The sequence below is a fragment of the Chelonia mydas genome, chromosome 14 (assembly GCF_015237465.2).
Source record: "Chelonia mydas isolate rCheMyd1 chromosome 14, rCheMyd1.pri.v2, whole genome shotgun sequence".
Taxonomy (NCBI): domain Eukaryota; kingdom Metazoa; phylum Chordata; order Testudines; family Cheloniidae; genus Chelonia; species Chelonia mydas.
In genome coordinates, this window is record NC_051254.2 from 20,651,794 (window position 1) to 20,665,350 (window position 13,557).

Genomic DNA, 13,557 nt, shown 5'->3' on the forward strand with positions numbered 1-13,557 from the left:
ATTTGTACCACAATAAACAGAATGAATTGCATGGTTATGAGTCAGTGGAATTTCCCTTTAAGAGGCCTGTAAGTGACTGGTGGTCTTCAAGGTATTTAAATCCAATACACACTGGTGTCTACAGTCTGAACAAGGGGACCATTTATTGAGACCATGATTGCAGCCAGGTGATGGTATCTCTTGGGGTTTCCCCTTTCTGCACAAACACTCTTATCCATCCAGGATCATCTTTTGGCAAAACATGGTCTAATTTGTTCAACAGCCTTTCCACAGAGGGTGAACATTTTGTCACTGTTTTTCCATCAGGAGGGACCAAGAGGGATTTTAATGAGTGCCTTGATGTGTTGCACAGAGCAGCTCTCAGAATGGCTTTCCGTCTGACTAAAACCAGTTCTGCAAATGGGAATTGAGTGGGAAGATGCTGGAGCAGTGCTATGTTCCACTGGGACTGCTTGTGCAATAAGGTGCGGAGTGACGGTATCCAAGGGCACCAAGACCATTCTAAACCCAGAAAGGAGTGATTACGCAGCCAGTCCAATAAAGGAGAGACAGACACTTTCTAATCCAGTGTCCCAACTATGAAAAAGACAAAGATTTCATCAAACCGCCAGGAAAAGATATCTAATCACAGAGCGATGAGGGAAAACTACCTGGCACAGGGAAATGGAGAGAGACAGTGGAGATAGCATTGTGCTACATAGCAACTGGACACTGGATCCAGGTCAGCCAGTAATGACAAACAGACTGGAGGGATTATACTTCAAACACAGTGTGTAGCCCTATCCTGGGTGGGTTGTTTCTACCCCTGGAATACACTCAAGGTTGTCTGTCTGTCTTTTTTTTTTTTTTAAACACTTTGGCTACATTAGTACAGCTTACCTTGCAAAAAAGACTTGTCCATTTGAGTTGAAATGGCGTATGTGAATGCCGCCCGTACTGTTTCAGAGAGCATTAGGCAGCATGCCTGGTGACCAACAGAGTGAAATGATAGTGTATCTTTTATTAAAAATACAGAGTCCCAAGTCCACCGCCCTATCCAATGGACCCCACTTTCTCTTGATCGTGTCTTATGTTCAATAAATATTTCACTGCCCCTAAAAAGAAGCACTAGTAGTTATTTGTGAGTTAATTACCTAGCAATTATTGTGAATCTGAACTGAGCAACAACACCTGGTTAACAGAACATGTGACACACACTGAAACACTGAAAACCAGACTGTGCCACCAGGACAGAGCCCACAGTGGGTCTGTCTTCACTGCTGAATTGAATCAAAGTTGTTCACCTTAAAGTTACTCCTCTCGAGTTAGTCTCACTTCAGTGAGAGCAGCCACGCTACGCTATAACACTCAAGTTGCTGTGTCCACCCTGGCCCTGCACTTACTCCAGTGTGAAGCAAAGACTCCTGGGAGAACATCCCATGGTTCTCAGAGCTGCGTTCAGCTGAGCTGCTCTATGGATTCTAACCAAGGGAGAATTTGTCTGTCCTTTCTGGGCACACAGGAGGAATTGTGGGCACACAGGGGGACTGACTGGCTACACGCAAGTGCTGCTGTGGGGTGCTCTGTTGCTGGCCAGCCTAGCAGCATTGCAGGAAAAGGCTAATGGAGACCACCAGAGCTTGTAAAAAAGCTATGTGTCTGCTTTCTTAGGGACAAAGGAAAGAAGAAGGTTGGTTCATTTTTCTCTGAAAAGGAGAGCCAATGCAAGTAGGTACAACTCTGTTAAATCTTTAGGAAAGATGAAGACAAACTAGAGAGAGTCCAGAGGAGAGTAACAAAAATGAGAAAAGGTTTAGAAAACCTGACCTAGGAGGAAAGGTTAAAACAACTGGGCATGTTTAGACTTGAGAAAAGAAGACTGAGTGGGGACCTGGTAACAGTTTTCAATTATGTTAAGATCTGCTATAAAGAGGAGGGTGACCAATTGTTCTCCATGTCTCCTGAAGATAGGACAAGAAGTAATGGACTCAATGTGCAGCTCAGGAGATTTAGGTCAGATATTAGGAAAAAATTTCCAACACTAAGGCTAGTTAAGCTCCGGAACAGATTTCCAAAGGAGGTTGTGGAATCCCCACCATTGGAGGTTTTTAAGAAGTAGTTGGACAATCCCCTGTCAGGGATGGTCAGGGTTTACTTGGTCCTGCCTCAGTGCAGAGGGCTAGACTTGATGACCTCTCGAGGTCCTTTCCAGCCCTACAGTGCTATGATTCCAGTTTTGCTGTATCCCCTTTATCACAGCTCTGGATTTTGCCAAGTGTCCTCAGGAACTAAAATAGTTCCAAAAAGAATTTGTAAATAAATGCTTAAAAATAGCTGGAATATACACAAACTTCAACAGGACTGGAGAGAGCAGCTGCTGTGTTTTCCTCCTCAGAGCATTGAGCACACACACAAAATATGTTGTTGTAAATGTTTAGAGGAAAGAATTACAATTTTTCTGTTCCAGGATAATTTTGTATCATCTGGGCCCTTGAACGAGAACCATGCCAGGGATGTGTAGCAAGGATAGATTACATGTTACTGAGGTCAGGATCTCATGGAACCCTTAGATGCATTTTTATTCTGCATTATACTTGTGCTTCGCGGTGTGTTGCAAAGCGCAAGCGGAAGGAAAACTGTTGGAAGTGTTTGCCCTTACGCTTAAAAATACAGACCTCTCTAGTTATGAATTCAAGTGACTCATAAGCCCTGAGCTGGCCCTCTGCATGGAGCCCCACTGGCCTTGTCCAACTCCTAATGAAGTCAATGGCAACCGCCCAACTGACCCCAATCACAGCAGGATTGGCTCTTAAATTACCATGGATTTATGATTGCCTGGTCTTTTTATCTATTTTCCCTGCACTGTGGGTAGAAAGTAGGGATGGTCCTAGAGTAATACCTCAGATCCAAGTAGCCCTGAATTTAGGGAAGGAAAAGATCTGGATTTTGCCCCTTGGGTCCATCTCTTGTAGAAAGCAACTCCTCCCTCACTCCGCCCCCTCTTCACTGTCTCTACTTCCAGACTGACTTCCTCTCTTTCCTGGGAAGATTTTTAACATTAATTTTGTTCATGTTGTTTTATAGTCAAATGAGTGACCAGCCATATGGGGATAATGTAGCAATGTCATATAGAAAGAAAGAAAGAAAGAAAGAGATTACATGGGCTGACCTATGTATTCAACTACTATCCTACATATTTCTTATTCCGCCCTCATCACCACAGTATCTGAGGCAAGTCTACACTACAGTGGTAGACTGGTGCAGCTGCGTCACTGTAGCACGTCTGGTGAAGACGCACTATGCCAACGGGAGAGCGCCCTCCAGGCAGCATAATTACTCCACCTTGGCGAGAAGTGGAAGCTATGTTGGTGCTGGGAGAGCATCTCCTGCCGATGTAGCCGGTGAGGACAGCACGAAATTTATGTCACTTGGGGGTGGGGGTTTTTAACACCCTTGAGCGAAGTAAGTTATATCGACTTAGGCTGTAGGGGTAGCCCTGCGCCGAGCACCTTGCAGTAGTGCGTTAAGGGCTGTGACTAACATCTGTCAAATGTTGTTCCTTGTCTGTCAGCCTGTCTGCCTACTAAGTATTTATACTGCACGCTCAGACTTCAGAGGTATCTAATGAGGTCATTGTTGGACCGAAAAGGAAGGAAATCGGAGGAGTAAGAGAAGAAAGGCACGGAGGAGACAGGAGGAAAGGGGAAGGGCCCGGAGAAGGGAGGTGGAGAAGGAAGTAGGAGAGGATGCTGGGAGCTCCTGCAGATCTGTGTAGGCAGATCTGGACAGTACTTCCTTTGCTCAGATGACAAGATTTCTTTCCATTTCTCCTAGAGAAGGACAGGAGGTTTCTGACACTTCTGACCACGGCTGGTTTTCAAAGAGATCAGTCGTCATCGCTTTGCTCATCCCATCAGCCCAACTTGAGCATCTGCCCCCTGAGTGAGGACAGAGCTTGCCCCAGACTCGGTCCAAGCCAGTCAATGCAAAAATAAACATATTGTAATTACATTTGGCATCTCCAAGTCTCCTGCTGCGGGTGGACTTCTGACCCCTGAAATGTGGCATTGTTTGGGACCTGCACAGCCTGGTGGCTCAGCAGGGTAGGGGCAGGGCAGTGTCTCAGGCAGTACCAGTGGTTTCCATTCTGCTCTCGTGTAATAATGGTTTAATGAAGAAAACAACCCACTGGGCTGTGTAGCGAGCAACCAACATTTGGTTGGAACAGTCTGTATTAAAGGCACACAATTGGGCCCCTGAGAACAATGCCAAGTCTCTCCCAGCTATCCCTCCCAGTGTAAAATTTGGTGCCGGGCCAGTGCATTACGATGGTTGTTTTGGGAAACTCTGATTCAGAACAAGCCCTCAGTCAGTAATGAGGCTTGTCCAAATTGCCTGGGACTGCATTTGTTTTCCTTCCAATTAACGCTTTCAGATGAAGAATGCAAATTATTTTCCAAACTGAGGGGAAGCAGAAGGAGGGAGGTAATAGGACAAGATGGGGGGCGGGGTGGGGGAGGAAGGATCAAAAGGAAGGATGAACCTCAAGCTCACTGAATCCAATTTTGATTTGTCTCATGGACTGTAAAATCCTTTAATGGTGACTGCAAGTGAGTTCAGAATTAATAACCTTTAACTGTGTGTCATTAATGAGCAAGGTTATGGCAAATTCCTGCCCCATCAAGTTGCATTATAGCAACATTCATCGACCATTAACCAAATGTACTGAGTGCCGTTTTCCGGGTAGCAGCTTGCTCGGAGAGGGGTTTTCTAGGTAGGGAGTTGGAGAAGGCGAACGCTGCTTCATTTGGGGAAAATAAGGTGACATCTAGTGGCACAACGCTGCCCTGAAGTGGCAGGGGGGAAGGTGATGAGGCCTGATACTGGCCGTGGGTCACTGCAGGAATTTCCCTTCCTCTTGAGAAAAGTGAAAGAGGGTCTGAAATATGCCAAAGTTCTGTTTCACCAGACTGGGTCAGAATATGGGGCCAGATCCTGGTGTAAATCAGTGTAATTCCATTGACTTTAATGGAGCTAAGCTGATTGATTTACACCAACTGAAGATCTGCCCCTTAGCTTTAAAGCAAACTCCTCCTACCTATTTCTAACTTACCATACTGTCTATCTAATAAATCTACTACATATAAGCCTCTCTCACTTCTCTCTCTCAGTGGCTGACATTCAGTCCTGTGCAAAGAAACAGCACAGGGTCTAGTACCAATGATGTCTCACTCAAGTAGTGTGACCAGACAGCAAGTGTGAAAAATCGGGACGGGGGTGGGAGGTAATAGGCACCTATATAAGACAAAGTCCCAAATATCTGGACTGTCCCTATAAAATCAGGACATCAGTTACCTTACACTCAAGCCTTAGGTCGAGAGAGGGTGATACTCAAGTGCAAAGATCATCAAACACATTTTTCAAATAGTTTTCATTGAAAATTTGGCCTTTAAAAACCATTCTGATGAACATTTATTTTTTCAGACTTGCCTGGCTTTCTGACAAACTGTGATTTTTTTTCTTTCGTTTTTCCTTTGGAGGGGTTTTGCTCTTTTCAAGTTTTGTTTTTTCCTTTTTTCCTCCTTTTCCCCCCTTTTGCTTCCCCTTTTCAGTGGCAAAATGGGAAAAGGCAAAAGGCAGAGAAATGGGGAAAAAGAAAAAAAAAAGGCAGGGGACAACCCCTTCTTCAAAATAATGAAAACCAGCCAACCAAAAATTTTCATGTAAAACGTTCAGTCTGTAAAAAATTGTCCCTTTTCAAAACCTGCGGAATGAAAATGATTTCACAATTTTCAAACATTTTTGTGAACTATCCTTACCAGTTTTGACATGATCTACTCAGCAGTATTTTACTCGCCACCAGGAAGTTTAATTCCTGACTCAAAAAAATATACTGCTCCAAATCCTTAGCTGGTGTAAATCAGGAGCGTTCCATTGACTTGACTGACATAACCCCAATTCATGCACACTGAGAATCTGGCACTATTTTCTAAACTGCACAATGCAGGAGTATTTCATTTGTCATGGGACACATCCTGCTACCCCAGTCCTCTCAGGTTAAATGCCCAATGCAGTCAATCAGAGTTTTGCCTAAGTAAGGACTGAGGGTGAAATTTATGGCACCAAATTCCATCCTCACTTACACCAGTGTAACTCCACTCAATTTAGTAGCGAATCTGGATTTTCTCCGTGCAACTAAGGGCAGAATTAAGGCCAGGTCTGTTGAAGGGTTTATACATCTATTGATGCATGGGGCTGGGGACAGTATAGCAGGTGCAATCCATTCAGATCCCCTAGAAGGGAATTCCTAGCCACAGAACCCACACAGATGCAAATAGAGAGGTCCCTTTAGTGCATGAACTCATGTGAATCCCAACCTCCTGGCATCAGAACTCACAAGGAATCATTGCATATTTCTGGTTAGGATGTTTGCACTGAGGGGTCTGTAAACATTCCAAGAATAAAACAGTCCTATCAGTATTGACCTTATGTCATTCCAGACCAGCATAAGTACACTAATGGGAATGTTGGCATATCCTGTTAGTCTCTGGCTCTTCTCCTTTCTTTGAGTTATAGAAGTGCTGAATAAACAGCAGGAAAAGAGTTAACAATATGATTAATGAATATTCTCCTTTACTCACCCATCTCTCTGCTCAGACTGCCAATAATGTAGGAGCCTATTACCTTCTGATGCTGCAAGTAACTACGCATGTGCCGACTGTGGGTTTTGTGGTATTCCAGACCATTAGGAACTGCCGTGAGAGGCTACCAGGTCAGGCCTGGGTCTGGGCCTCAATTACTTCAGTGGGGTTCTACCGGGGCATAAGGTGTCTGCCCCCATGGATTGCCTTGCACACTAGATGCTTTAGAATAGATTCCAGCTGTTCACCATGAAAGGTTCCATATCTTGTCACTAAGAGCCTGGTCCAATGAATATGGAAATCAATGGCAATACTCTCGTTGACTTCACTGGGGGTTGGATTGGGCCATAATTGTCTAATCTAAATACCTTCATATATTATGCAAGCAATATTGAGGTACCTCTTGTATCTCTTTCTGGGCAACTAGCACTATCTTGTGACATTGCATAACGAAAGCCACTACAGAGGATTCCTTCCCAGGTGTCTCACTGGTGGGTCTCGCCCACATGCTCAGGTCTAACTGATCACCATGTTTGGAGTCGTGCAGGAATTTTCCACCAGGACTGATTAGCAGAGATCCTGGGGTTTTTTTGCCTTCCTCTGCAGCATGGGGCATTGGTCCCTTGCTGGTTTGAACTAATGTAAATGGTAGATTCGCTGTAGCTTGAAGTCTTTAAACCATGATTTGAGGACTTCAGTAACTCAGCCAGAGGATCAGGGTCTATTACAGGAGTGGGTGGGTGAAGTTCTGTGGCCTGCAATGAGCAGGAGGTCAGACTAGGTGATCATGATGGTCCCTTCTGGACTTAAAACCTATGAGTCTAAAGCGTATTAAGCTATATTTTTGCCCACATTATGGTTAATCTGGTAGCTATTCTACAGCTAGAGAGGAAAGGTGGCACAGTAGTTTGGGTGCTAGCTTAGGATTGGAAGACTTTAGCCAAAGTCCTTGTTCTACCACACATTTCCTGTATAACCCTGGGCAAGTGCTGTAGTCTCACTGTACCTCAGTTTTCCATTTGTAAAATTGGCGTTCTGAGGATATATGTGTTGAAGACGAGGAGGTGCTCAGATACTATGCAAATGGGGCCGGAAAAGTACATCAGCTAGAACTCAGAACATACAGCACCTGCAATGAATGAACCCCAGGAAGTAAGACTGTCTAGAACGAAAAGAGAACTCGACCAGCCTACCATGTTTTCACTATCCGAATGGAGGGCAAAGTAAACTCAGCTTTGAACATCCCATCACCTCACATGTTCTCAGTAAGACACGTAAGTATATTCTTCTACACATATATGCTTTTTATCTTGGTGGTAGAGTCAGAAAAATTCCAGGATTTCTTGAGTTTCTGATCTGTTTTCTCTTTCACTGTTTAGTTTGATCACTTCTTTTCCAATTGGGCAAATACCCCCCTTTTTTTTTTTTTTTTAGAATGAAAGCTCCATTCTCTTGGATAATTTAACTTCTTATAAAATATTGAGAATTAAAACCTAACGGAAAAGAACTAAAATAAATATTTTATAACTTTGACAAGCTCCCAAACTCCAGAATGGAAAGCTGTTAGATACTGTTCTATTTATTCAGGGGGAGGAAAAAAAAGTTTACTGCTAGGAAAAACTTATAGCTCATTTATTTATTTCCCCTGCAGCTGTGGGCTGCAGATTGTGGTGAGTGGGGAAGCGACATGAAGGGGGGGGAAGGGAGGAGAGCGCTGCCCACTGAAAAGTTGTAAATTTTGATGCATTGTTATCAATATTTTTGCCACAAAATGTGACCTTTAAAATCGTTGTATCATGGAATCCATCTTCTGTATGTGCTGCAATCTGGACGTGCAGATGGGCAATTCTGGGCTCCAGCTAGCAGTGCAAAGCAGTTGGAGAGCTATCCTAAAAGAGCTTTCTTGGGTGAAGCAAAGAAAGCACAGATGGCTGCACACTCCCTATCCACCCCACACCCTTGGTGTAAAGGGTATGTCAGGAGCGGTGCCCACCACTCCACCAGCTCCTCAGCCTCTCAGCTCACTTAAAGTCATCCCGGTTAACCTTGGTTCGTTGCTGATCAATGCTCATTTAAAGTTGTACAATGCTCCCTTATAACGTTGTTTGGCAGCTGCCTGCTTTGTCCACTGCTTGCAGGAAGAGCAGCCCCTTGCAGCGAGCTGGTGGGGTCTTGGAACCAGGGTGGACTGGCAGCTCCCCCCCCACCCAGGCCCAGCAGCCCCCTATCAGCTCCTTGCTCCCCTAAGTTCCCTGTGCAGCAGCTGCCCAGCAGGCTACCAACTGCCGGGCAGTTCAGCTGCCCCTCCCCACACTGCCATGTGCTGCTCCTGCCCTCTGCCTTGGAGCTGCTCCCGGGAGCCTCCTGCTTGCCGTGCAGGGGAGGGGCGGAAGGGGAGGGCTAATGTCAGGGTGTCCCCCTTCCCCCTGCTCCTTCCCACTGCTTACCCCTTCTCCATATAGAGCAGGGTGGGGACAGGACAGGGCTCAGGATGGAGAGCTTGCTGGCCACAGCTGCTATCTCAACTTCCTGATCTTTTTAAAGGCAATGTACTTAGCGTGGGGTCAGCGTACTTAAAGGGGCAATGTGCATCTCTCTCTCTCCCACACACAGGGTGTGTGTGTCTGTCTCTCTCTGCCATGCTGTCTGCCCTCCCTCCATTCCTGCTGCCTTGTAGAGTGTGAGGCTACATTAACAACAATGTGTTAACCCTCGAGGGCTCAGGCCAATGCTAGTTCATCATTTAGCAGTAAGGCATTCCCTGGGAAATATCCCACCTTCTTCCACCCTCTGACTTCACCACCTCAACCAAGCTTCACAATCATCATTGCTGTGTAAAGTATTAAATTGTTTGTTTAAAACTTATACTGTGTGTGTGTATATATATATATATATATATATAATATAGTTTTTGTCCGGTGAAAAAAATTTCCCTGGAATCTAACCCCCCTATTTACATTAATTCTTATGGGGAAATTGGATTCGCTTAACATCATTTCGCTTAAAGTCGCATTTTTCAGGAACATAACTACTGTACAACGTTAAGCAAGGAGTTACTGTACTTGCTGCAGATGGTGTAATTTAGAATAGCCCTGTACCTGCTCTAAGTTCCCTCAGTGGGGTGTTTCAGCCCAAGGAGTGGAGAACCATAGAGGGGGCATAGAGCCATCTTCCTCAGCCCAACCCCCTCTGCGACATGAAATATAAGCTCAGCCAAGCTGAGGATGGAGCCCATAATATCCAAATTCATCTCGGGTGTAACAGCACTGACTTTAGTAGAATTACATCAGCGATGAAGTGGATGCAGGGAAACGACTTCTGTCCTCAGACACGCTGAAGTCAATGTGAGATAAGTTCATGTATCCAAAGGTAGAACAAGCTGAGTTTATCCCTGGTTTAACTCCAGCGACATCAATGGCATTGCATCAGGGCTGACTTTGACCCCGCAGTTACCTATGCCTCTGGTGACTCAGAGGAAAGAGAGAGCAAGATGATGCAGGAGAGAAGGCAGCAGAAGCAGCAGCTAAAACCGAGGAGAGTAGGAATAGAGTGTGGGGAAAAATAACCCCCCGCCCCCAATCCTTTGCCCTAAATATGAATGGACTCTTTTTTTAAAAAATGAACTTAGAGCTGGTGTACAGGTGCTGGGTTAACAGCCCAGTAAGGCCCTGCTTCAGCAAAGCAATTAAGGACTGAAGCAATGTGTTTAAAGTCAAGCGTGTACTTAAGTGCTTTGCTGAATAGGAATGAACGGTGAGCACGTGTTTAAGTGCTTTGCTCACATGAGGCTATAGGCTTGTGCAGATCCAGAGTGAACCTGAACGTATCAGGGACAGCTCTCGGGATGGCGGGGTTCAGCCCAGTGTCTGTGCTGTCAACAAGCATTTTTGCCTTATGGAGCTACAACCAAGTTAGATCAAGCCTCCTTGTGGTACATCCACTGTCCAAGAACTGGAATACTGTATGGTGAGCAGGTCTCCCATCACTCCCAGTCCACAAAGGGCTCCCTCAGCATTGAGAACACCCAGAAAACAAAAATAAACCCAAATACAAATACACCCAAGTCTTTGAAACAGAAGCACAAACCCCAGACCAACATACAGACCTGCAACATCCCCACAGACACAGGTAATGCCCAGGCAAGCTTTGCCATGATGCCCTGTCATTAGGCACCACCGCCTTTTCACACATACAAAACCGTCCCCCAGGCTTTTGGTGACAGAGGGCTGGAGGGGCTTCAATGTGTGCTATGGAGCTTTCATATTTGCAGGTGAATAGTTATCTATTTTAGTGGGCTGAGCAGTCTGTGAAAGCAGTGTGGTCTAGTGGCTAAAGCACCAACCTGGGCCTTCGGAGGGCTTGGTTCTATTCCTGAGTTGGCTGCTGGGTGACCTTGCATGAGTCATTTCACTGCTCTGTGACTCAGTTTCCCCATCTCTAAAATTGAAATAATGATACTGCTCTCCTTTGTAAAGTGCTTTGAGAGCTACTGTGGCAAAGTGCTGAATAAGAACGAGGCATTGTTATATTAGGTGGGAATTTGGGCTCTGGAAGTTAATTTGTGTAGTAGGTACCCAGAGCATAGACTGGGCAGCTCCAGCCTGATTCCAAGCGGAATCTGAGTCAATCGAAAGAGTCCTGGTGAGAATTAGGTGAGAATTTTATAAATCAAAATAAATAAATGAAATAGTTGTGCCAAACGCATTTGCTTTGCAAACATACACATGGTAAAGTTTATTTACCCTCCTGGGTACTCCCAAACAAAGAAGTGAAAGTGGTGATTATGAAAGCTATCTGACAGACAGGCCTGGGGAATGACATCCTCTAACTGCAGAAATGGCATAGCATGGACAAGACCCCTATTAACTTCTCGCCATGCCACTAATAGGCCCTTCTCTGGTGGATCACTTCTACAGGAGAGTGCAGTTCAGAGAGTTTAGGGCTTGGTCCAGTGCCTTTTGAAGCCAGTTGAAGCCTATTGATGTCAATAGGCATTGGATGGAATCCTATGTCCATTATTATAAATACATATTACTTATTTACTTCCAGGTGGTCCATGAAGCTCTTTCTGTAGAGCATCTTCCAGTCTTTTAGCACTGACTCTTCTTCAACTTACAGACAACTCCAGGGTTTCTAGTGAGCTTTTTGCTCAGCTAGACCCACGGTTTTCAACCTTTTTTCATTTGCAGGCCCCTAAAAAATTTCAAACAGAGGTGAGGACCCCTTTTGAAATTCAACCTGTGATCCGCAGACTGTGACCGTAGAAGTCTTAGACTGAAAACTGACTGAACAGAATTCAACTATGAGTGTTGCACATGCTCGGCATGATATTTGACACAGCAGGAGAAAGGGCTTCTATGGTAACGAAGACAATTCTGGGGTTTGACCTGTAGGTGGGGGTATCCACATACTTTTGATTGATCAGAAAAACGGAATGCCTTTTGGCGGATCTGAAACTTTATTTCCATATTTTATGGACCCCCTTCGATCAGCGATACTCACACTGAGGCTTGTGAGCCACAAGTGGCTCTTTAATGTGTCTCTTTGCAGCACATATTAAAACACTGTGTGATTTAATTATTAACCAGTCTAAGTTATTAACCAATCAGGATACTTTTACTATCTTATTAACCAATTGTAGTTGATAACATAATAATATTAAGTCAGTCATTTTGCTGTGAGAATAATATATACTAATTATTTCCCATCATACTGTTTAAATATGACTATATAATACTATAGTAAATGAAACAATGAATTCAAATGACTGTGGCTTTTTCAGCTAATTGCTGATTGCTAATCGTGCTCCTGAACCACTAAGGTCTGAGTATCACTGCTTTAGACATACTCCCCCACGAGTCCACGGGTCACAGGTTGAAAACCACTGAACTAGACTAAACAAAACAGGCCCCTCTCTGCACCCTACAGACCAGCATCCTATCCTTTGTAGGTTTCTTTTGTCATTTAAATTCTACTGTGATCAAATTTACAGCCCGCTCTGAAACTGGAAGGGGAGCAAAGATACAGCAGAACAGATTCAAACTAACCTGGAGAAATAACAGCCGTGGGAGCTGCAGGCAACAAGGGCAGATTTGGTCCTTAAAAATATACCTATATATACACACAGCTCCACCCCTGTGAAGGTGAAATAAATAGCTCTGATACAAAATGAGTGACCTCTTCATGGCATTAATTAGTTCAGTGGCATTGGTCATGCAAAGATGAAAATCTTGTCTCTGAATATAGACCCCAATACAGGGAAGCATTTAAGCACATGCTTAACTTTAAACACATGGATAAATTCCATTGATTTCAACTGGATATCAGGTTAAAGCAAGTATTTCAGGAAAGCAGCCCTGTTCAGGGCAGGACTTAAATACTGGTGTAACTCTAAGCATGTGCTTAAGTCACATTAAAGTTAATGGGACTTATGTGCTTAAACAAAAGCAAGTATTTTAAGTGCTGCCTTAATCAGGGATGCCTTCCTAAAGCAGAGCCACTGTCCTGATTAGAGCCTTTTGAAATTTTTCTTCAGATTTCAACAACAAAACATGGTTGAAATATTTTGTAAAATTTCCCCCTCACCCATTTTTGACCAGCTCTGTCTCTTGTTATTTTTTCAGGGAACCAGGAGAGGTGGGGCAATGGTCCATGTGTCTCAAGGAGGGTACCTACAACATTAAAACATTTGAGAAGAACTGCAATAAGGGACAACTAGGTTTTCTCTCTAATTGATCTGGGTCTTCATGTAGCTACATTTGAATCTACTTTCTAGGTTGAGCAGATTTTAATTGTGTTATGATGAATTTAGGATTTGATGGATCAGCCAGAGGACCTTATTATAAGGTTGCCTTTTCACTGGCCCTTAACTACATCTCTGCGGCATAACGTCTAACTGATATATGGCAGCTAGGAAGCCGAGAGAGAGAGAATGAGA